The sequence below is a fragment of the Myotis myotis genome, unplaced genomic scaffold, assembly GCF_014108235.1.
Source record: "Myotis myotis isolate mMyoMyo1 unplaced genomic scaffold, mMyoMyo1.p scaffold_m19_p_3, whole genome shotgun sequence".
NCBI lineage: Eukaryota > Metazoa > Chordata > Mammalia > Chiroptera > Vespertilionidae > Myotis > Myotis myotis.
In genome coordinates, this window is record NW_023416335.1 from 47,094,045 (window position 1) to 47,118,785 (window position 24,741).

Here is a 24,741-nt window from a genome sequence, read left to right on the forward strand (position 1 = left end):
GGGAAAGGGGAATGGGGGGAGTTAGGAAAGATAAAGGGGGATAAATGGTGAAGGAAGGAGACTTGACTTGGGGTGGTGAATACACAATACAATATACAGATGATGTGTTAGAATTGTACTCCTGAAACCTATATAATTTTATTAACCAATGTCACCCCAATAAAAAAAAAAAAGGTGAGCAAAATTCCCTGGCTTGCTTTTTGGCCACAATATTTCCTCCTAAAAGATTATTCCATTCACTTTCTACTCATGGTTTGGAGTAATCCAAGATTAAAACTCCTTTTTCTTTCAAGAGCATCTGTTTTTCAGCCAATACTCTGTCTTATTTCAGTCATTTTAAATTAAATTATAGGAAACTTTAGGTATAAGTATATTATCCCGTGCAAAAACAAAAACAAAATTTAAAAACGGTTACATTACTATTGCTTTCTTATTTATTTATTATTTTTTCTTTAATGTAATATATTTCAAGGTTAAAGAAAATGCAGAGTTGAAAAATAATTTCTAAAAATATAGTCTGTGTTTTTAGTCTCCATTAGGATACTACCTCTAGTGTTTTTTTTATTATTAGTTTTTATTTTATTTTGTTTTTTCCATCACCAGTTATCCCCTCTATGCCCTCTTCCACCTTCACCCCCCCCTCAGTCACCACACTGTTGTCCATGTCATGAGTTTTTTCTCTTTTTCCTCAACCTCTTTCCCCCTCCCCCAGCCCTATCTCCCCCGACCAGAGCTGTCCACCTGCTCTCTGAGTCTGTCTCTATTTTGCTTGGTAGTTCAGTTTACTCATGAATTCCACATATGAGTGAAATCACATGGTTCTTGTCTTTCTCTGACTGGCTTATTTCACATAGCGCAATTTTAAAGGGTATTCAGGTATCATTATATCACAAATTGCTTCCAAAAATGATATTTTACTTTTCCTTCTTGTTTCTAAGAAACTTGAGAAAGCTATTTTCTTTATTAAAAAAACTTCCTTTCTGGGGGGGGGGGGGGGTTGGGGGTTAATGGGGGGGATGAGGACACATTTGTAATACCTTAACTAATAATTAAGAAAAACAAAACAAAACAAAACAAAAAACTTCCTTTCTTTTCACTCAGTTTAACTGCCTATAAAAACAGTTTTCACCTACCATGTTGTATGGGATGTCTTTAACTGCTTTGTTCTATTCTTAGCTTCAAGATCGCTTTTGTTGTTGACATAATCGATCAACACCCTCCTGTTCCACCTTCCTTTGCCCCATCATCTCCTCGTTCCTCTCTGATCACCTGTCGAACTTGAGTGTCCCTTAGAGACAGAGAAGAGAAAGATAAAACAGGTTTAAGTAACAGCTTTTTACATTGTAGTTAAATATAAGAGAACAACTCATACCTTCTGTTTATAAAAACCTGTGTGAACTTAAAATAGCAAGATAAAAATATTTACACGGAGATACAATTATTTACAGTGAATTAACTTAGGCATCACTTTACCAATCCATATTAATTAGATTAAGCTACAAAAACTACATATCTTGGAAAATTACATTTTTTCTTTGACTTTACATTTTTAATTGGAAATGAACCTCATATTCATTAATTGAGATTTAATTGCACATGCCAGAATCTTATAACAATCCAGTCATGAAAGTTTTAAGGTACCTTATATTAATATAGTCAAAATGCAAATATTAAATATATGGCAGGAGAAAACTAATTACTCTATTTTTAGCTATAATGAGGAAAATTTTACTGTAGTGGTTAATATTAAATATTTATTGGCAAGCATTTTCTCTAAAATAAACAAAGAGCTTATTAAACAGAGATTAAATATATATATATACACATTAGTTATAATGTGTATATATATATAATATATATATATATATATATATATATATATAAACATTAGTTATAATAAATGCTACACTGTAGTGGAAGTAGTCTTACATTGCAGTGGAAATCCATTTAAGTGTTAATTCTCAATATGTCAGGAGCCATTTGAGTTATTAAGTGTGCCCTTTAACTCATAAACATTAAGTGTTATGAGTTGATTCATTTCATATATTGAAGTCCTAACCCCCAGTACCTGAGAATGCAACATTATTTGAAAATAGGATTGTTGCTGATGTCATTAGTTAAGATGAAGTCATACTGGAGTAGGTAGCTCCCTGACTCAATAAGACCAGTGTCCTTATTAGAGGGGATATTTGAACACAGACTGGCACACAGGAAGAACACAATGTGAAGACGAAGGCAGAGATCAGGGTGATGCAACGGAAGCCAAGGAATGTCAAAGACCCACAGCAAACAAGAAGGCAAGAGAGGCCTGGAGTATCTCCTCCACAGCCCTCAGAAGGGACCAACCCACTGACACCTTGAACTCAGACTTCTAGCCTCTAGGACTGTGAGACAGTAATTTCTGTTATTTAAGCTGACCAAGAGGGCCTTGGTATTACCCTCAGCTTGACTACATTTTAAAGAAGTTCCTTCCTGACTCTAGGCCCCTGAGCTTCCTTATCTTAACACATTTACTTCAGAAAACTTGCAATTATAAATTCTTTCTCTACCTTTGAGATGTAAGTCTTCTCATGCCTGTTTCATAAGCCAGGACCTGGCAGTCCTCTCTTTGAAATGCAAGCATCAAGAAAGGCAGGATCCCATATCCCCAGTCTGTAGGAGAATGGGAGCCTGACCTCATTCAGTAAGCATCAACTGGCAAAGGTGATGTCCTCACACTGACCCACCTACCCTGTTTTTACCTCCATTTTTTCCCCTCTAGCGCACCCTAGTGCTGAAAAATTCTCCAGCCTTTGTTTCAACACAATTGAGTTGAATCTCATCCTTACTGTAATCGTCATGAATAAAGACTTACTTGCCTATTTAACTCTGCCTGATGCAATTTTTCATGGACAAACCCAGCCAGTTTATGGTACTTTGTTACAGAAACCCTAGCAAACTAATACACTAAGTATCGGCTATTAAATGTCTGATAAATTAATAAGGCATAGAGCTTCAAATGCTAGATTGAGAAAGAGTGGACTTAGAGCAGAAGTCCTATCTCTAGAATTTTGTAGCTAGTAACACTTAGCTATAGTTTATAAATAGTTAAGAAACAGCTTTGGCAGCTATAAATAGTAAAAAAAAGACCATCAACTACAATGTTATATGGTGACATAAATGCAATATGTAAAGAATTTGGGGCAGTTTAGAATCAATTTATAATCAAAATATATTTGAATGTATGTATATATATATGTATACATATATGTAGTTTTATATATGCTAGCTGCTAGCACATATTTCAGTCATTATTGTTGAATATACCAAGTTTTGTGTAGATATAGCTATTATTAATGTTAAATTAATCATTTAATCATTAATAACTGCTGAATGATCACCTGAGTTTTTCATTTTCATTTTTTGGTAGATATTAAAGTATCCTTGAGACCTCACCTGCTTATAACTCTTCAGAGATTCTCTATCACATATAGATTAAGGTTACTGAGTACAAGTTCTTCCTTAAATACTTCCATAGAATTAAATCCCACAGCACCCACCATGCTCTCATAATGTAGAATCATATGCCATTTTGTTTCATTCATCATATTTTCTAGGTCACCCTTGTATTACTCATGCTGCCTCCTTGCCTGGAAAGCCCTTATACTTTTCTTTACCTGCTACAGTACACTCCTGCTCATTTCTTTAAGAGTCACCATAGTCACCAGCTCTTCTACCAAGTCACTGTGAATGTGGTGGTTGGAACATTTGATTATTGCTGGGCTATGGAGTACTCTTTGTGCCCTCTTTTTTTTTTTTTTTAAAACCACTTTCCATGTTATATATTAAATAATTCTGTGAATGCCTGGTCCTCTCAGACAGCTGTAAAATGCTGGAGAGCACAGTCAAGTGCTGGTGTTACTGATTGGGGTTACCAGCTGGATCTCAACCTTTTCATTAACACAGAAAAGATTTTAAGCTCAACGAAAATAAAAGTAAAGCAAAATGCAGTTTATTGAAGATACATTCCAAACGAAGAGCAGGAGGAGAGGGGGGAGGGGGAGGGGAGAGGGGAAAGGGAAAAGAGGAGACCGGGCAGCTTTAGCTCAGTGGGAAGCCAGAGAAAGGGGAGCCTTAGGGACAGGTTCAGGGGGTGAGCCCAGGGCGAGCTGCAGCTGCTCATCTCCCCTGGTTGCAAGTCTCATGGGGTTCCCTAGAGTTTGGGGGACACATGCCTGTGGGGGAAGGGAAGGGGAAAAAGAATGGCCTGGCCTTGCTACTTGGAGGGAGAGCCCGTGGGAAAGAGAGCTCGGCCCCCACCTCCTGGGTTTAAAAGAGGGATTTTCTGGGTGGAGCCTTTTATTTGCATCAGGGATGATTGACAGAAACTTCCTTTTTTCTGGGCAGGCCCTTACCCATAATGTATACGGGAAAAACCCATGGGGGCGGGGTCAAACAGAAATGCAAATTTTATTAAAATTAGTCCAGCCCTAGGAAGGTCGCATGGGCCTTGAGGCCACGTTTTCCTTGCGCTGGCGCCGAGTGCGGCTGGCTCCCACCTGCCTGCTGGCGGCTGGGCGGCCCATAGAGAGGGGTCTGAGCGCCACGCTGGTCCCACCCCTGTCGGGACCCGGGGCAGGCCCGCCCCAGCCGCTCCGGTCTGACTCCCTACCTAAGACTGGTATTTAATAAATGTCTATGAAAACAGTCAGAACTAGCAATTCTGTTTTTTCTTAGATAACGTATGGGTAAATGAATATTTTTCCCCACCTACAATAATGACAATTGCTCATAGTAATGCTATATCCAAATAAATATAACCATCAGGATTTTAATACATATCACTTGAGATTTGTAATTTATACAACAGTAACTAAACCATTTTTCCTATCAGATGTGGCTGTTTTCTTCCCCTGCAACTTTCTAACAACTGTGAGAGTAGTCAAAACATTTCAGTTTATTTTCCAAAAGTTCTGCTTTTCCATTCTTCCAGGATTGTGGCAGCTTTCAAACTGGTTTCAGCTGCCACTCATGTATTTAAACAGTGAAAATAAGTCAGTCTATGTGAGACAAAAACTCATATAAAATACTGTATATTATACCATTCAAATCTCAGATATTTGACAGGGTGCCATACAGCTATCGTCTGATATATGAATACCAGTTATCAAATGTTATTTTATACCCTGCTCATCCTTCTAAACTTTCATTCTGTGCTGTAGGACCATGTTGTAATTCATTAATTAGCATCATGCACTAATTAAATTACTGAGGACGAGATTTTCCTGTGGAGTGAAATTTCTAAGTAAATCGATGTCCCCAAATATATCCTCTGACTTTCTATCCAACCTGCCATTCTGGTATATGTAGATATTGAAACTGCTTCTTAACGCTTGTCTTTGCCTTTTCATTTCCACTCCTATAATCCATTTTCCACACAGCAGGCAGTGTGAAATTTTACCACACAAATCAGATTATGTTTTTCTATTTTAAAAACCCTTCAGCGGCATTCCATTGCCTTAAAATAAAATCCAAACTTTTTTCTACAGCCTGAAGGCAGTACAGGGACGGCCCCTACCTCCTCCCTCCTTCTGCCGCTCACACACTAAACTGCAGCCCATGGATCTCTCTCTGATTCTCAAACACAGCAAGGTTTTTATTTCCTTTTTGTGATTTTTGCATTTGTTGTTTCTCCTCCCTAGAAATTTTTTTTATTTTATTGATTTTCTACAGAGAGGAAGGGAGAGGGATAGAGAGTTAGAAACATCGATCAGCCCCCTCCTGCACGCCCCCCACTGGGGATGTGCTCGCAACCAAGGTACATGCCCCTGACCAGAATCGAACCTGGGACCCTTGAGTCCGCAGGCCGACGCTCTATCGAGTCTATCCACTGAGCCAAACCGGTTCTGGCTCCCTAGAAAAATTTAAACCTAATCTCCTCATGACTGTCTCCTTGTCATTATCAAAATTTCAAATTAGCGGTCTCCCCAGTCTACAGGATACCTGTGGTCACCTTTTATTCCTTTGGTTGTGTTCAGTGTTTCTTTACCCAACATCAGGCGACTACCTTATTGATACAGTCCTTTATCTCTCCCCCTACCTTTAGAATGTAAGTTGCATAATGACAGGAGATTCACCTGCCGACTTTATGCCTATGACACCACCAAGCACGTAGTAGCAGCTCAAAAATATTTGTTGAATCAATGAGTGAGAAAAAGAATTGTTGTAGGCAGTTAGACAGACATGAGCAGATCAAGGATGATGGGCCAGGTGCAGAAGAAACTCATCAGAGCAGAAAGCCCTGGGTGCCTAGCCAGGGGCAAAACTGGGAAGATAAGAACGAACCTTGCCCCCAGGGTAACCGTTCCTCCCCTAGCATATCACTGGTCATGCGGTTTGGACCCCCTGACTTTTCATATCCCTAGTCTTGTGGTTTGGACCCCCCCCCCCCCCCCACCTTTTCCTCCCTAGAGATAACATCTAGGCTGCAGTTGTATTTCAGCTCCAGGCCCTGAAAAGCAGCAAAACCAGAGAAGTGACAGTGTGGCAGGCTCAGGAACAGCTGTATTGACTAACGACCCTCTGCCCTGGTGCTGACCATCAGTGGAGACCAGGACCCTGAAAGCACACCTGGGAAACTGATGAATATTCTATCGAGACCCTCCCGTGGGACCTCCCTTGAGATTTCCACCTGCAAGAGACAGATAAATACACTCAGGATGAAGGACCCAGCGCACCCTCCCCCAAGGGAGCACAACCTCACCATTCCCTTTTCCCTTAGTCCAGCGGTTCTCAACCTATGGGTCGCGATCCCTTTGGGGGATCAAACGACCTTTTCACAGGGTTCGCCTAAGACCATCGGAAAACACATATATAATTACATATTGTTTTTGTGATTAATCACTATGCTTTAATTATGTTCAATTTGTAACAATGAAATTGGGGGTCACCACAACATGAGGAGCTGTATTAAAGGGTCGCGTCATTAGGAAGGTTGAGAACCACTGCCTTAGTCCCTCTAAGGGACCCCAGAAGACTTGCAACCAGGGGAGCAATGGGAAATAGCAGCTTGTCCTAGTCTAACCCCCTGACCCTGTCTCCAAGGCCCCCTTTTCTCTGACTCCCCAGTGAGCCAAAGCAGCCCAGCCAAGGGCCTCCTGTTGCTTCTTCTATGCCTTTCTTATGAACACATTTTTTGTGACATAAGTGTCCAAATACTATATCCCAAGTGTGTTTTTGCTGCAGCCAGTACATTCTTGATTGCTTTGCTGCATTTTATCTCTTGATTGAAATCTTTCCTGCAAGAAGACAAGAACTGAAGTATCACAGTCTCCCCAGTAGCAGAAGGGGCATTTAAGCTTCTATTAAATAACCAATACCTCTTTCAGAACTGTTGGAACATTCATGTTTGTATTTAGGCCAATGATTGGCGTATAGTAAGCCTTTGGTAACAAGCTAAGAACACCATGCAGTGTTTAAGTGTTTTACATAAATTAAAATACGTAACAGTAAACCTATTCTCACAAGCCAGAATTTATTTATCCTCTTTGTACCAGGAAGGCATTTAGGCACAAAGAGGTTAAGTAACTTGCCCAAGGTTGCATACCATGTACATGGCTAAATGGGGACTGAAATCAAGTGTCATTAGTATATAACAACACTGGGAATCTTTTCCTTCCACAATTCACATTTCACTGTTAACAGTAGAAAGTATGTAACTGTGAAATCACATGCTAATACTACTGTAAACTGAGAAATTGTTTTCATTCATTCACAGAAGTGGGATAAATTTTGTTAATGGAGGTTCAGGATGATTGGATAGCTACTCTTAATAATAAAGGGTATTTTAAAATTAACTTTCTATATTATTAGTTATTTATTTCATATTTTATATATGTATTATTTTCTTTTGCTTTTAAAAATATATTTTATTGATTTTTTACAGAGAGTAAGGGAGAGGGATAGAGAGCCAGAAACATCCATGAGAGAGAAACATCTATCAGCTGCCTCCTGCACACTCCCTACTGGGGATGTGCCCTCAACCAAGGTACATGCCCTTGACTGGAATCGAACCTAGGACCCTTGAGTCTGCAGGCCGATGCTCTACCCACTGAGCCAAACCGGTTAGGGCATGTATTATTTTTAAGTACAAAAATATCTTTTTTTGAGGGCACAACTGAAGTTACTACAAATAAAATAACAGGACTTATGAAAATAAGTAGAAACCATGTCGATAAGCATGTACTTACTGCTTATGCATGCACCTAGACAAAACTGGGAAAAAATAGAATAATAAATAATTCCATACATAGAAAAAAATTTAATACAAAAGAGTTAACAAAAGAATATGGATGATTATATATTTCCAGCAGGCAATAATGGAATAACAATAGCTGCTGCATTGTTCGAACGCAGTGAAAAAGAGCACAATTTGCTAGTGATCCAAGTGTTAAAGAATAAAAATATGGCAACTGAGATAGCATTATAGGATGGGTAGGATTTTGACAGGCAGAAATTAACAGGAACCAGTTTTGGTTTTGACACTATAATACCACTAATCGGACAGGAAATTGACAGGGGAAGAAGGGCTGGGGTCCCAAGAAGCTAATGCACCAATGGATGATCTAATTATCCTAGGAAGAAAGTGACTCTGGAATATGAACCTGCAAATGTAAGTTCCATTCTCTACAACAGGACGTGGCTTATGGCAATGGTGTGATACATTTGTGGTGAAATCAACAAAAGGGTCTGAATAAAAGGAGAAAGAGCAGAGAGAGAGAGAGAGAGAGCTCTAGGAAATGAATTAAATCTCTCTCAAGTCCCTTTGGAATAAGGAAGGGCTTGTTTAGGAAGAATCATGATTTATATGCAAACACACAGGGACTTGATAATTTGCATGTGATACATGGTGTTGATGATAAGTCCCTCAGATCACAACGCAAGTCCTTAGGACACTGGTCATTGTAGGAAATGATAGTTTCTTGGAGAAGAGAAAAATGAGCCCCTTTAACGGGGGCCTTACAACAAGAAATCTATGAGAAGTGAATCATGAAAAAAAGCACTGAATTCCAGAGTCAGCATATGGAGAAGGCGAATACGTTTTTGGGACATACGTGTCCAAATACTTTAGGCAGTTAAAATTTAATGTTGCTGGTGTTTTATCATATCTATGGGCAACAAAGACCCTTCACATAATTTTCTGCCACAAGTTGGTCCTATGTTTCAAGTAATTCCAGAAGTTTTGTTCAAGAAGCAAATGTATTTGCTATGAGATTTTACGAAAAGTCATTGGCTGGAGGTGCTGCAGAGATAGAAGCAACTTTTCGAAACTCAGAATCAGCAGCTCTTTCAAAGAAGTGCCTGTTGTGTGTGGTTCGGCCAGGCTTGGGCAGCCTGCGTGGCTCACGATGAGGGGCTGCCAGCCTCCGCGGCAGCACAACCAGTTGTACTTCTCTTGCTCTTTATCAGTTGTGAAGCGTTAAAGCCACTTTCCGCATCACCTGTAATTACAAGAGGGCGCCTTTGTATTGCTCAGTCTGAGCGGAAGAGGGATACCTCCCTCCTAAGTATTTCTCGATTTTATTCACAGTCAGATTTCCCTTCTGCTAAACACAGCTGGCAAAAATCCAGTTGAAAGCCACTTGATTGCTTTAAGAGAGGGAAAGGAGAGACGTTTTCCATAGGAGCCGGAATGTTTCAAATTCTCATTTTCCTCTGGGAAAAATAAACCCCAGGTGTAGTGAAGGAGAGGAGACAATAATAACAGGGACTTGAACTTGTACAACTTGGTTCACACTACTTCACAGCAAGTTTTCTCAAAATATCATCAGATCTACTTCCTGAATGTCCTCTTTCGAAAAGTGTCTATTTAGGTCCTTTGCCCATTTTTTGATTGGATGGTTTATCTTCCTTTTGTTAAGTTGTATGAGTTCCCTATAAATGTTGGAGATTAAACCCTTATTGGTGATAACATCGGCAAATATGTTCCCCCATGCAGTGGGCTTCCTTGTTTTGTTGATGGTTTCTTTTGCTGTGCAGAAGCTTTTTATTTTGATGTAGTCCCATTTGTTTATTTTCTCTTTAGTTTCCAATGCCCTAGGACAGTGATGGCGAACCTTTTGAGCTCTGCATGTCAGCATTTTGAAAAACCCTAACTTAACTCTGGTGCTGTGTCACATATAGAAGTTTTTTGATATTTGTAACCATAGTAAAACAAAGACTTATATATATATATATATTTTAAAATATATTTTATTGATTTTTTACAGAGAGGAAGGGAGAGAGATAGAGAGTTAGAAACATTGATGAGAGAGAAACATCAATCAGCCGCCTCCTGCACATCTCCCACTGGGGACGCGCCCGCAACCCAGGTACATGCCCTTGATCGGAATCGAACCCGGGTCCTTTCAGTCCGCAGGCTGACGCTCCATCCACTGAGCCAAACCGGTTTCGGTAAGACTTATATTTTTGATATTTATTTTATATATTTAAATGCCATTTAACAAAGAAAAACCAACCAAAAAGATGAGTTCGCGTGTCACCTCTTGACACTTGTGTCATAGGTTTGCCATCACTGCCCTAGGAGGTGTATCGGTGAAGAAATTGCTTTGGCATATGTCTGAGATTTTGTTGCCTTTGGATTCCTCTAGTATTTTTATGGTTTCCTGTCTTACATTTAAGTCCTTTATCCATTTTGAGTTTATTTTTGTGTATGGTGTAAATTGGTGGTCTAGTTTCATTTTTTTGCATGTATCTGTCCAATTTTCCCAACACCATTTATTGAAGAGACTGTCTTACTCCATTGTATGTTCTTGCCTCTTTTGTCAAATATTAATTGAACATATTGGTTCGGGTTGATTTCTGGGCTCTTATTACACTTTTCTTTAGCTTACTGTCTATTAAAAAGAAGATGGACATTCAGCAGCAGCTGTGACCAGATGATAATCTATTTAATATAAAGAACATAGAGAAGGAGGCATACTTCAATGGAAAATTCCCAGCACTCAGAGCTGTACAAAGATGGAACATTTGGCCCTGGGATGCACTGGATCAGGAAAAACAGGTTGATCTCTGATGTCAGTATGATAGAGACAGCTCATGCACTAGGCGTATAACTGGACCTAACCCTTAACTTAAACAGGCATTAAAGGCATTTATTTTTCAAACCCTGAAATTCAGACATTCAGGGTTGAAAATAAAACTGTTTCTAAAGGATGTGACATACCTAGTGGTATTTAAAAAAATTCCATTAGGCAATTACTTCTTTCTAGCAGTCAAGATTATTCCTAAGATACATGTTTCTTTTATATGTACACTAGAGGCCTGGTGCATGAAATTTGTGCACTGGGGTGGGGGTGTCCCTCAGCCGGGCCTGTGCCCTCTCACAGTCCAGGATCCCTTTCTCCTTACCGCCGCCTGCTTGTTGCTCCTTACCACTCGGCTAGCCGTGTCTGCCCCCTGGTGGGGAGGGACCACAGGAGGGCTCCAGGGGATGTCTGGCCTGTCTTGCTCAGTCCCTATCTGCTGGACCCCAGCAGCAAGCTAAGCGACTAGTTGACTGTCTGCCCCCTGGTGGTCAGTACATGTCATAGTGAGAGGTTGAGCGGTCTTAGCATATCATTAGCATATTATGCTTTGATTGGTTGAACGGACAACCAGAAGACTGGACACTTAGCATATTAGGCTTTTATTATATAGGATATGTTTATATGTGGATATGTATCTGTTTATGTGTGTATGACTATTTGGTATTGTTAAAACTATTATAATATTTTATTTTTATCTTGATAGGGCTGTATTTTAAAACATAATGATTTGTGCTGGAAGCTAATTCTAGCATGTCATAATTGCAAGAGTTTCATCAAAAGGTTGATGGAACTTGGGGACTCAACAAGGGCTGAGTCACATATGTTGTCACCTGTTGGGAATGGCTGATAGCATTTCCCCAAACCTGAAAAGGGATGATTGTTTGCTGCCAGACATCTCAGGGCATCTTAATGTACATGTTATTGCCTCCTACTGGCCAAACACCTGAACAGCAGTAGGCTTATTCTCCTTAATCTGACAATGGACTCTGTATACAAAACCCTGACCCTTTGAAGTATATATCTCTGCCTCACCTCAGGACAAATTGTGTTAATAAAAAGCATGGGGTCCTGAGACGAGGAGATCTTAGCTCCTTTTAGCTAGGCTCTTCTGACCCCCAAGTGCCATTCAAAATTATATTTCGTCTCTGGACTCTAAGTTATGCACAGCCTTCTCCAGATTGCTGAACCCTTCTTAATGCTGGAACAAGAACCCCGGTAGATTTGCAGGTGGCAGCACATTTATCTTATTTTTTGTGTTATAATATTTATTATAGGAAATATGAAAGCTTAATCTAGATTAAAAAAATATCAGGCCATAACTTAATTTTCATGTCTATAGTTTTTATTGAAGTGAAAACAAAGCAAATATTTGTATTTGTCTTGTTAAATTATTAAATCAATATTCTGTAGAATTTAATTGATTTTTTTGAGAGGGGAGTTATTCATATTTCTAAGTAGATATCTGTTTCTTAACTATATCCAGAGGAAACCATACTCAATATAGTTTGTGGAAATGTTAAGATTTTGTTGATATTTTCTGCCTCGACATATGTACCTCCATTTATCTATAAAACCCTAATGGTTTTATTATCATACTAGAGGCTCGGTGCATGAAATTTGTGCACTCGGGGAGGAAGGTCCCTCAGCCTGGCCTGTGCTCTCTTGCAGTCCGGCAGTCGGACATTCTTAGTGCTGCCACAGAGGCAGGAGAGTCTCCCCCCACAGCTGCTGCGCTCGCTAGCCATGAGCCCAGATTTTGGCTGAGCAGCACTCCCCCTGTGGGAGTGCACTGACCACCAGGGGTCAGCTCCTGTGTTGAGCATCTGCCCCCTGGTGGTCAGTGCGTATCACAGCTACCAGTCATTCTGCTGTTTGGTCGATTTGCATATTAGGCTTTTATTATATAGGATTAATTTAAAAGTTTGAAAATATTTAACATAAAGGTAAAAGAGAAAAAAAGTTATTGGAAATGCATGACAGTTTTCCAGCTGTAATAGTGCTTGTTCACTGGAAAAACAACTTGGGATTTATGATACAAGGTCATGCCTGGAAGAAAAGATTAAATATTGCAGCACCATTAAAGTCTACAATAACTGTTCTCTTGCACCTTTATTTAAAGGTTATATGATTGACACATTTTATTAGCTAGTTCTATGCCTGTAGTTTTGTCATAGCAAGTGCTAAATTAATTTATAAACTTAAGTGAACTTGTTGTGTTTTTATTGCTGTCTCCCCAAATATCCTCCACAAGCAATACTAAAATTCCCCCCAGACAGAGCACTGCTGTTCAAATTTTAATTCTTCCCTTGTTCAATCGTTTTTATCATAGCATAGGTCCAGAGGGTAAGCTTCCTTTCAACAGGTGCTATTTTGTCAATGACTGACTACTTCAGGCAGTAGTCAAATTGCAAAGTGCATGAAATGAAACATTTACCATATATTGTGATAGAAGACATTATAATTTCTTGTATTCTATGATATTTTAATATTTAAAAAGTGGGTTGGTACAATATGGTCCTTTCAGTTTCCTACTGACATCATTTACTATGAGAAACCAATTCTCTTTTAAAATAATCAAATTTCTATATCATTTATCCAATTTCTGATGAAACCTTATTTCTTTGCCATCTACCTCATTTACTTGCAATAGTACAGGCAGGATCATATAGAAAGGGAGAAGACATACAGGAAGGGATTGCCTTTAGACCACCAATGCTTGAAGAAAGAGATAAATAAAGGAGAGATGGTTCAGACCTAAAGCTAAAGCAGGAACTTTAATGTAGTAACAGGGGAAGAAAACTTAATGGGGAAGGAAAACTCTCCCCAATATGACTATGTGATTTTCCTTGTTCATTCCACGTAGGCAAAAATTGACCTCAGTCCTTCACTTAGACACAAAACCAAAACAACAAGAGCTACACATCTAAAGTCTCAAAAATATATTTCTTCCCATTCTAAGTTAAATCAGAAATTCTCAAGCCTATGTTTCCTGGGTGCTGTCATTTTGTATATGGTCCTGAATATAGATTTGCAATTTAGTATAATCATCTCATGCTTTTAAGATATTTTTAAACATATATCTAGTGAATATGAAGTAGATGTATTACATGTATTTCTTTCAAAACAAAACTATATGTAATTCAATCCTCAAAAATCCAATGTGTAAATAATAAATAAAGGAATATATGAATAAATAAAGCTCATAGATGTTAAGCCACATAGCTGAGGTAATATGCAAAACCAGAATAGACACCCCAGCCTGGCTGATGCAACACATTGTGTTTCTCTCAAAAAAATTCCACTTATTTTCAGATAAGCTTCTTCCTTTTCAAGGTAAGAGTCACCACACAGAGGAGTACGATGAATTTTACCTCTTTGAATTTAGAACTTAATACTTTATGTATGATTCTTATGCTATCAGCTGGGCCCACTAACCAAGATTCAATTGACGAACTTTAGGTGATGAATTAGAAAAATAACTTCAAATTTAATGCTTATATTGAAAATTCATTATATAAAAACATCCAACACAATAAAATATTTTATTCACTATGATGTGGAGCTCCATGCACAGAGTCCCTACTTTAGCACTCTTAATTAATCAGTTACTGTGGCAAAAAAAATAAAAGAAAGAAAACCATGAAGTACTGCATATGTATTTTTTATGTTCTATAGCAAGGGATATAACAAATTTCACTATACAAAGATTCTGTAATTTGAAATATAGGTGTAATTATAAAAATAAAAAAGTATATTATGAATTGTGATAAATATCACAAATAATGCCTAAATCCTACAGAAGGTTAGAAGATGGAGGATCCACTTTTATCTGAATTGATCTGAGAAGATATTGAAATGAATCTTAGAAAGAATATCATTAAAAAAATCGGTGCTGGTCTTTTTTTTAAACATATATTTTTATTGACTTCAGAGAGGAAGGAAGAGGGAGAGAGAGATAGAAACATCAATGATGAGAGACACTCATTGATCGGCTGCCTCCTGCACGCCCCACACTGGGAATCAAGGTTGCAACATGGGCATTTGCCCTGACCAGGAATCGGACCATAATCTCCTGGTTCATAGGTTGAAGCTCAACCACTGAGCAACAGCAGCCAGATAATAATGTCATTTTTTAACAAAAGTAAGTCAAATTGTGGAGATAGGAAACCCTTATAATTATTCAAAAAAATAAAAATATTCAAATTTCTGAATATTAGAATTCGGTATTAAAAGTACTAATATATGTTACTGGAGTAGTTGTGCAAAAATGAGTTGGCTTGGAATATCATGCGAAGGGTATCAGATTTTAGGCTTATTTTTAGCAAACATTTATTTTGGGGAATATTATTTTTTTAGACATATGCAGTATGACTGGTGATATGAGGATAGAACAATAAAAATAAAATAATATTAGCTTAAATCATGTTGTGATAGAACAGGTAAAAAAAAGCACTGGTATTATTTGGTCCCTCCCAAGGTCTCCTACTTACACAGAATAATACTGAAAAAGGAATCTAAGAAAATAGTAGAGAAATTGGTCTCCTGGTATCACTGAAGATCTCATCAAGAAGATATATCACACTCAAAATTAGAAAATTTGAGAACAGATTTACAAAGGAGCTTGTGGTAGACAAAATAATGTTCCCCACCAAGATGGCTGTCTTAATCCACAGAACCAGTGACTATGTTACCTTATATAGCAAAAGGGACTTAGTAGATGTGATTAAGCCAAGAATTATGAAATAGGGAAATTATTTTGGATTTTCCATAGAGTTAAATGTAATCAGGCAGGTCTTTATAAATGAAAGAGGGAGGTGAGAGAGTAATAGCAGATGTGATGAGAGAAGCAAATATCCAAATAATATGGGGCCATGGGCCAAGGAATGCAAGCAGCACCAGAAGCTGGAAAAGGTAAGTAAATAGACTCTCCCCAAGAACATCCAGTAGGAATGCCAATGTCTAGATTTTAGGACTTCTGACCTCTAGAAATATAAAATACATTTTGTATTGTTTAAACCATTAAATTTATGGTAGTTTGTTGCAGCAGCAATAGGAAATGTATACAGAATCTAGATAAAAATACCCACACACCCGTCACTAAAAACCTTGTGCCTCCAAAGGTTATGGAGGCAATGAGAGTCTGAAGGGCATGGGAAGAGAGAAATTACCAGAACCTACAAGGAATGAGTTTGCATCGTGTCAGCCACCTTGAAAAAAAGTAGTGACCCTCTCTGGAGAGATGAAGGCACATAAAGGTGACTTTGCAAGTTGAGAGATAGTAGAATAAATATGCTACCAATGTCACTTTCCTTCTGTATTTGATCTCCTACCAGGGCTCCTGTAGGGTGACTCTAACTGGAACCAAGAGGACCGGGGAACTTGCTGATTGGGATGGACTGCTAAATACCTGGTAGAGAAGAGTGGAAAGATGCCTGGCATCTCTCCCTCTGGCATTTCTGCATGCTCCCAATGTGCAGAATGTGCCGATCATGGAGTTATTAGTGATGGGTCTGTGTATTTATTCCTTCTAACATGCCCATGCATGTATCAACAAGAACATATTTTTTGACCTTGTTCTTGAACTCTTTCATTACTTTTATTAGAAAAGAAACAGCTATTGAGAATCTAAGGAAATGTTCTCTGGAATTTTCCTAAATAGAATGAAGAAACTAAAATAATAACAACAGTGTTACCACTGGAAAATATAAGTAGCATTTATTGTGAGCTTAGATCTCCTAGGAACTGTGCTAGCCACTGTACACAACCCTACATTTATACCTGCAACCACCCATGATTTAGACACTGTTCTATTCATAAATTTTTCAAGAGAGATTCAAATATTTAAGTAACTTGTCTCAAATCACACAAATAGTACATGGAATAGCTAGAAAAACACCACATGTGCTCATTAGCAACACTGTCTTCCTCTATGCACAGAAATATAATCTCTCTACTATTCCAATTAAAATATGAAAAAGGAGACCCATAGACTGCCCAACAGTATTTCACAGATATAATGTTTAAATTACTTTAATAAGGAATGAGAATTTTCAAATATCATAGGAGAGTGTTAAAGCAGATACTATGAACTGTGCATACAATTTTAGAGAATACCCAAGAATACACATTGAACTATAATGAAACTGAGAAAGTAATCTAATAAAAGACAAAAAAGGTAATTAACCGTACCTCCGCTAAGCTTCCCAGTGGCTAATCAGGGTGATATGCAAATTAACTGCCAAGAAAGATGGTGGTTAACCGCCAACAAAGATGGCGGTTAATTTGCATATGTAGGTGCCAATCGATGGAGCGAAGCCGGCTGGCCCCGGGCAGGAGCAGCATGCGAAGGCTGGCGTGGCGAGTGAAGAGCAAAGAGGGGGGCCCTCAGGCCCATGTGCAGGGCCGGGGACTTAGCTGAGGCTCAGCACATACTCCCTGGTGGCCCGACAGCAGGGCATCCTGGCAGCCTCCTGACAGGAGGGCGGCAGGGAGAGCCGAGTGGGGCAGGGGTTGCAGGGAGCAATGGAGGCGCAGAGCAGCCAGAGCCAAGTTCCCAGGGTTCTGAGGAGAGTGCTTGACAGGAGCCCGGACTGCAAAGAAGGAAGAGGAAGTGGCCACGGGGCGCTCTTCCAATCCCTCTGCACGGACACCCTACTGCAGCCATCATACCCCTGGGGGAACGGGGAGGCTGACCAGACAGGAGAAGACCCAGCCTTGGGGGTAGCTGCAGCCTGTATCTCCAACCCCCAGTCTCTTCCCCTGCCACCCCTGCCAGGGGCACCCATAACAATAACACACCTGCGACAACCCGTCAGTGCCCCTGAGGCACCCGGGGCCTGTGGCCTGCCGCTGCTGGGGCCAGGCACGCCTCTCCTCCCTACAACTCCAGAGCCGGTGAAGGCAGGCCTAAGTGGCCCCTCAGGGTCAGACTCATCCCCCCAACACCCCCTCCCTGACAGCAGTGGTGCCGTCTCCGCAGCAGAAGTGTACTGAACCTTGCCGGGGGTGCGGCTAAACCCGCCCTCCTAGCCCATCTGGCCCCACCCTGGCCTGGCCCCTGCCCTGCTCCAGGAGATTGGAGCCCCGTCTTGAGCACATACAGCTGCGAAAAGGCCATGTACAATTTAAAGAATGTTGTCAAGTAGGGAGGTTTGACAGTTACTCCCGCTTCAGCCTTGCCACCCCCCTAGTACCCCCCTAGCACGACCCCCTCCCCCTAGCCAGAGCCTCCAGGAACGACCACCGCTACAGGGCTGCTGGCCAGAGCCCACCCCTCTGAGGCCTGTGGAACCCTCTGCAAAGCTTCCATAGCTACAGTCCCAGGAAACAATCATGCCCTCCTCCCCTAATCAGCACCTGCTACCTGCGAGGGTACCCGTGGGCTTAAAAATAACAATCCCTTCCCGTTTAGACATCACTTACTTGATGAAACATTTCTAGGTTTATTAGCTCAGAACCTCCTCATGACAACCCAGTGAGGTAGGCGGAGAAGAGATTACAATTCCCATGGTATGCGTATGCAGAAATGAAACTCAGAAAGGAAAAGTGTCAAGCACAGTGGTTCCCAAGGTGCAGCACACACCCCATGGGGGGTGGGGATGGGGCAGAAATTTGATTTTAAGTGGAGACAATTCCAGAATGAGTTAACAGTGATTTTTTTGCATTTCTTATGGTTCGAAGGGGCCTCATCTGCAGCATATCCTATGTAATGAAAGGCTAATATGTAAATGACTGAATGGTGGAATGACCGCTCACTATGCTGTGCGCTGACCATCAGGGGGCAGACACTCAACGCAGGAGCTGCCCTCTGCTGGTCAGTGTGCTCCCACAGGGGAGAACCGCTCAACCGGAAGCCAAGCTCACAGCTGGCGAGCACAGCAGCAGTGGTGGGAGCCTCTCCCGCCTCCGTGGCAATGCTAAGGATGTCCGACTGATGGCTTAGGCCCACTAAGCCGTCAGTCGGACATCCCCCCATGGCTCCCAGACTGTGAGAGGGCACAGGCCACACTGAGGGACCCCCCACCCCCCAGTGCACGAGTTTCGTGCCCTGGGCCTCTAGTTTATATATAAAAGCCTAAGCGATTGGTAGACCGCTCGACCAGTCAACTAGTAGCTATGATGTACACTGACCACCAGGGGGCAGACGCTCAATGCATGAGCTGCCCCCTGGTGGGAAGTGCACTCCCACAGCGGGAGTGCCGCTCAGTTGACCGACGGGTTCCAGACTCCAGGCTCACGGCTGGCGAGCACAGGAGCACTGCGGCACCTGGCCTGGTCTCAGGCTCCTCCTTGGCTGCCTGCCGCTTAGCACACTACTACATCCCCCGAGGGGTCCTGGATTGTGAGAGGGCGCAGGACAGGCTGAGGGACCCATCGGTGTACAAATTCGTGCACCAGGCCTCTAGTATTCTTATAAAGAACATGCATTATGCTTTAGTGACTCAGGTTTTCTTCCAATGAAAGTTTTCTAGTTCTTTTAGCACCTGTACTCCATGTCATTGAAGTAGCTTGCTTTATTGAACTCTTTGTCCAGAAAGAGTGCTTCATGGTGCATATTCTTTTAAACTATTTAATCAATTCGGAATTATCTCTCTTGGAAAATTAGTTTGAGATCATTGGAGATGTGAATGGTTGTTTCCAAACCTCTGCTCTTAGTCTTACTGTTTTTCTTTCCCAGGGGAAAAATAACTAAATCTCTGTGCATGAGATTTTTAATCTATATGCAATGCAGGAGAAGTCAAATATGTAAGCAGTTTCATCCTAGCTATTAGTGAAGGGCATAGGAAAATTATGGATCTAACGAAGGCTACTGTGTACTGGCTGTCCCCTGAACTCACAAATTAATCATATTTGACAACTGACTACAAAATGTAGATTACTTGGCAGATAGCACCTTTTGTTTCACATATTCTTCTGCATCTCTTTGAAGTACATGTTTATTTTTTATTTCATGAACTTGGTATTTTATATATACTCAATGGATCTATTGTACAAAGTTGCTTTAAATATTTGGTACTTATGTTTCCATTTAATTATCTGATAAGTTAGCACTTATGTTTCCATTTAATTATCTGATAAGTTAGCAAGTGAGTTGAACAACAATGAAGGACATATGATGTCAAGGACACTTATTTTGTTTGCAAATGAACATAATGCATCTATTTGAATGTTAATGTTTATATAGTCACACTTTTGCAGCTAGAAGGAAAGGAATATGGTATGTCCCTGTGCCATAATCAACAATATTTTAGATCATTCCAGAATGTAACTAATATATTAATTAATTGCAATGTAACAAAATAATTTTCAGTTAGCAAATTTTTTCAACATATAATCAATACTATATGTTCCACTTAAGATCAAACATCCATGCTTTTTTAAAATATATATTTTTATTGATATCCAAGAGGGAGAGATAGAAACATCAATGATGATAGAGAATCATTGATGGACTGCCTCCTGCATGCCCCACACTGGGGATTGAGCCCACAACCCAGGTGCATGCCTTGACTGGGAATCGAACTGTGACCTCCTGGCTCATAGGTTGATGCTCAACCACTAAAGCCATGCTGGCCGGGCAACCCTCCTTGCTTGTATTTACCAAGTGCTATATTGTAAAAATATCTAAGTTGAACAGAAATGTAGGACATTATTACAAAATTGGTAGATGTGCAGAATATTAGAATTGTTTGAAATAAATGTGGTATAAAATGAATCATGTGCATTGCTTAAGTAACAAAATAGAAGAAATTTTAAACAATGAAGTAATATTTATATAACAAGCAGGATTATAGTAATAGTCAAGAAAGGGAATACGCACTTCATAATACCTGTAATTTTGTATTGGTATTTGCTTATCAAGGGTGCAAGAGTGCTGTGTGCAGGAACATATAATATTATTATTTCCATACTGTGAAGTAGGAGACAGTTTTAGGTATGCAAATATAAATTGAAAGACTAGTGAAGCACTTTTGGCTATAATTGTTCTTCCATGTCTTATGAATAATCAATAGGAAACCAATAATCTGAGTTTGGTAATTATTCTCTAAACTTTTATTTTGAAGTATACTAGAGTATTCCAAATACTAATTTTAATCAGTCATTTTATGGAAGTAGTGATAAAAAAAGATGATTTTTAAAAATCTCAGAGTGAAGTATTTCTTTAAATAGAACATTGCATAAACAGCAAAGTCAGGAACTATTCTGGGTCTAAGGGCAAAATCAGCAAAATAGAACACCGTAAATAGTGTAGTGTTTGTAACTGTAGCCGATATGACACACATACAAGGCTCATATACATAGAGCTATATTTTAAAGTCTTCTGCAAAGATTATTTTACTTTAAGCCATTAGATGAAGAAATATAGCAATATATATTTACAAGGTGGAAATAATTTTATCATCAACACAAAGGAATAAATATACTTAAAAACTCCTCAATAACATTGGAGTGGAAGGCTTTATCTAAAATATGAGTGGCTCCTCTTCTCACTAATTCAGTTGCAAAAAAAAAAGTAATCCTATCTAATAAAGAGGGAATATGCTAATTGATCCTCATGCTGTTGCAAAGCTGGTGGAACCCACAGCCAATAAGGAGGGAATATGCTAATTGACTGTTCCACCCTCAAAGATGGCAGCAACCACAGTCACAAGATGGCGGTGCCCAGTCCCCTCAGCCCTGCCAAGGTGGCAGGAGTGTGGCAAGGCCGGACCCACTCCCAGGCAGGCCTGGCCTTGCCGCCCTCCTGCCTTCAGAGTCCCCCAGTCCCCTCAGCCCATTAGCCAGCCAGAGCCAGCCCGAGGCACAAGCAAGCCTCGGATGGTGGCTGTCCAGCTGCCCAGGGCTGCCCAAGGCTCAGGTAACCAGGGCCGGCCGAGGCTTGTGCTGCCGGCAGTGGCAGCAGCAGAAGTGTGATGAGGGCGTCACCTTCCCCTGATTGCTGGGTTGCCTCCTGCTTCTAGGGCTCCTGTGCTGTGAGGGGGACAGGCCTGGCTGAGGGAACACCCGCTTCAGTGCATGAATTTTCATGCACTGGGCCTCTAGTTTATCATAACACACCATTCTGAAGCCTAGGTAAAACTGTAGCATGGTGTACAAAGTTGTGTCTACCAAGTAACAGTCATTTTTTTTTTTAATCCTCACCCGAGGATTTTTTAAAATTGATTTTAGAGAGGGAGAGAGGGAGAAGAGAGAAGCATTTATGTGATAGAGAAACCTATTGGTTATCTCCTCTACATGCCCCCACTGAGGATTGAACCCACAATCTAGGCATGTGCTCTGACTGGGAATCAAAACCCACGACCTTTTGGATATGGGATGATGCTACAACCAAATGAGAGCCACCAGGCCAGGGCAGCAACAGCTATTTTTATTATTTATATCTATGATCTGGTCACCAGGGGATGTGCACATTAGCTTAAGTAATGAAACCACATTGGTACAGTAGCCATAATTGTAGTTACCACCTGGTTAAACCTATGTTAATCTACTTTAATTTCCTAAGAACCATTTGTCTTCTGCACAGGCCAAGCAGATGAACTGAATGGGGATGTGGTGGGAATCACATCTACAGCCTTCAATTTCTTGATGGTGGCACACATATCAGCAAACTTTCCAGGACTGTGATATTGCCTTAGTTTACTATTTTACCAGGTAAAGGAAGTTCTATTGGCTTCCATTTGGCCTTTGCCATGATAATAGCCCTCACTTTGCAGATCAGGGTGTCTATGTGGGGGTTCTGCCAGTTACTATGTCTATTCCAAGTATGCATTCAATAACGGGGTAATAACCACAAGATGGGTTTTGAGACCCATTGGACTCACTGTAAAACAGACCTGAGCTAAAACTCTATTGGTCATCTGACCTCCACAGCCCCTATTCTGATGGAACCCTACATTTTGGGTCTTCTGGAATTAGTATTAGTTCAAAGCCAGTGTTCAGAAGTCCTCAAAAATTTTTATTACTTCCTTTTCTCTAATGCACAGTTACTCTGGTGAAAGTCCATCTGTCCCTTTGAAGAAAGCTAGAAGAAAGATTAACAGCCTACATTTTTGGCAGGGTATTGGGATCCTTCTGTCAAGGGAACCTGGTCTCCCCTTCATTCAAGGGGTCCTAGGACTGACTGTAAACTGGCTCACTTTTAGTCATCGATTGAGGGGTCATGACTTTTGTTCATTTGACCTAGAACTTTTCTGCTTATTCAGATCAAGCAAACATTTACTAGGCTTCCTAACTATTTCACTTCTAAGAACACCACAATCAACTATTAATAAGTCTGTGTGAGTCAGACTGTTGTGCTCTTTGCTTTTACTCTGCCCGTTAGAGTAACTATGCCCACTTTGTCTTTGGCAGTGGAGTGCTGTCACTTGGCCTCTGCCACCCTGGGATGCAATTACTCCCATTACATTTCACTTTCCCAGTTCAGTGACCATTGCCCACTGTCAGGCCTGGATCACAGAGAAGAGAGATTGCTGAGCTCCTCAAGGATGATGAGACCCTTCCTCACAAATTCATTTCTCATCATAAAGGTATGTCTCCGGACTCCTCAATTGTGAGGGAGCAGATGATGGCAAATGACAAATCCACTCTAACATTCCAATCTCCCGAAGACTTTTAATCTTAATCCCTTCTTCTACTTTAAGTCAAGGCAGATCTGGAATTTTCAACTCACTGTGGGCCACCTTGTGATTCCCGTTTTAGCCAACCAAGCAACCAACCAGTCAGTCTTTTTCATCTCCCTGAACTGCAGCATTAACACAGAATCTCTGCGTGCTGAGCCCACCAATAAATCTGGCCTGACTCAATTTTGTGTTCCTTTCATTATTCCACATATTTAAAAGCCATACCCATGCATGTTCCCCAAATTTCTTTCTGAATAAATTAGAAAACTTGAGTGGTTCTTTTGGAATGTGGAGCACCTCTTCATGGGTCACATTTGTACCTCATCTTTAGGGGCTTGTGGCGACATTATCTTAGTTTTCAGTCTAGAAGCAAAGATGGGTGGTGGGGTGGGTCCTGAAAAGAACCAGCATTATCTTGCATGGCAACTACTTCAAGGGGGGTTATTCCAGTTTCCTTGGCCAATGCAGGGTTCACACCTCAGAAGGGGTGGAGAGGTCACTTCCATGGGTGGTGCAGAAGCTGTTTCCACTGTCAAAGAGATTTCATCAAAATTAGGGGCTCATCGTCCCCAGCTTCATCAATGTCTTCCCACATGTACACATCCCAGCTTTCAGGAACCCATTCCTTACCAATCAATATACTCAGTTGAACAGTAGTCACGCTGACAAACTGGGAGTTCAAGTTACATTTTGTATCAGCCACATGCAGGATGGATGAGATTATGAGTTTGATTTTTAGCAATCTCAGCCCTGCTGCTACGGAAGATAAGGGAAAGTTTCCTTCAGGCCTTTAATGCAGCACATAGACTGGAATCGAAATTCCGGAGCTCAACTGTTTCTTTTAGCACTTTGTTCAGTTACATTAGGAGCAACCAGACAATCTCATCCCATTGGTGACTTTGTAAAAAATATCCATAGGTAGTATATACACAGTCTCCCAGCTCCTTGCTTCGTATAAGTAGTTAAGAGTATCCAATGGTGATATTTTGCCTATATCTTTTGCCAGATTGCCCCATGGATTATCACTTCCCTATATTCTATTGGAAAGAGAATCA

The 24,741-nt window shown here is 40.5% G+C and overlaps 1 long non-coding RNA gene across 1 annotated transcript; it reads left to right on the forward strand.

Moving 5' to 3' along the window:
- Positions 1 to 1,222: 1,222 nt before the first annotated feature.
- Positions 1,223 to 23,849, forward strand: LOC118651783. Its single transcript, XR_004966348.1, has 4 exons — positions 1,223 to 1,319; positions 22,591 to 22,718; positions 23,418 to 23,593; positions 23,713 to 23,849. It is a non-coding gene; the product is annotated as an uncharacterized LOC118651783 (long non-coding RNA).
- Positions 23,850 to 24,741: the final 892 nt, after the last annotated feature.